This window comes from Arachis stenosperma, chromosome 1 (genome assembly GCF_014773155.1).
Source record: "Arachis stenosperma cultivar V10309 chromosome 1, arast.V10309.gnm1.PFL2, whole genome shotgun sequence".
NCBI classification, from domain to species: Eukaryota; Viridiplantae; Streptophyta; class Magnoliopsida; order Fabales; family Fabaceae; genus Arachis; species Arachis stenosperma.
Genome location: NC_080377.1, coordinates 76,218,201 through 76,219,454, shown reverse-complemented (window position 1 = coordinate 76,219,454; position 1,254 = coordinate 76,218,201). Strand labels below are relative to the sequence as shown.

General features: G+C 41.7%; 1 non-coding gene across 1 annotated transcript; it reads right to left on the bottom strand.

Annotated features, from left to right (window-relative positions):
• Positions 1-339: 339 nt before the first annotated feature.
• Positions 340-447, bottom strand: LOC130948509 (small nucleolar RNA R71). The gene has a single exon (XR_009073081.1). It is a non-coding gene; the product is annotated as a small nucleolar RNA R71 (small nucleolar RNA).
• Positions 448-1,254: the final 807 nt, after the last annotated feature.

The window sequence follows — 1,254 nt, the reverse complement described above, 5'->3', positions numbered from 1 at the left end:
ACTCCCGACTTCTATGGGAGAAGCATCTCTATCCCTGCCATTGGAGCAAACAACTTTGAGCTTAAGCCTCAATTAGTTTCTCTAATGCAACAGAATTGCAAGTTCCATGGACTTCCAATAGAAGATCCTCATCAGTTTTTAGCTGAGTTTTTGCAAATCTGTGACACAGTCAAGACTAATGGGGTTGACCCTGAGGTCTACAGACTGCTGCTATTCGCTTTTGCTGTAAGAGACAGAGCTAGAATATGGTTGGATTCACAACCTAAAGATAGCCTGAACTCTTGGGAAAAGCTAGTCAATGCCTTCTTGGCCAAGTTCTTTCCACCTCAAAAATGGAGTAAGCTTAGAGTGGAAGTCCAAACCTTCAGACAGAAGGATGGCGAATCCCTCTATGAAGCTTGGGAAAGATACAAATAATTAATCAGAAAATGTCCCTCAGACATGCTTTCTGAATGGAGCATCATAGGTATTTTCTATGATGGTCTTTCTGAACTATCCAAAATGTCTTTGGATAGCTCTGCTGGAGGATCTCTTCATCTGAAGAAGACGCCTACAGAGGCTCAGGAACTAATTGAGATGGTTGCAAATAACCAATTCATGTACACTTCTGAAAGGAATCCTGTGAACAATGAGACAAGTCAGAAGAAAGGAGTTCTTGAGATTGATACTCTGAATGCCATACTGGCTCAGAATAAGATATTGACTCAACAAGTCAATTTGATTTCTCAAAGTCTGTCTGGAATGCAAAATGCACCTGGCAGTACTAAGGATGCTTCATCTGAGGAAGAAGCTTATGATCCTGAGAACCCTTCAATGGAAGAGGTGAATTACCTAGGAGAGCCCTATGGAAACACCTACAATTCTTCGTGGAGAAATCATCCAAATTTCTCATGGAAGAATCAAGAGAGACCTCAACAAGGTTTCAATAACAATAATGGTGGAAGAAACAGGTTTAGCAATGGCAAGCCTTTTCCATCATCTTCTCAGCAACAGACAGAGAGTTCTAAGCAGAATACCTCTAACTTAGCAACAATGGTCTCTGATCTAATCAAAACCACTCAAAGTTTCATGAATGAAACAAGGTCCTCCATCAGAAATTTGGAAGGACAAGTGGGTCAGCTGAGCAAGAAAATTACTGAACTCCCTCCTAGTACTCTCCCAAGCAACACAGAAGAAAATCCAAAAGGAGAGTGCAAAGCCATAACCATGGCCGAATATGGAGAGGAAAGAGAGGAGGTGGACGCCACTGAGGAA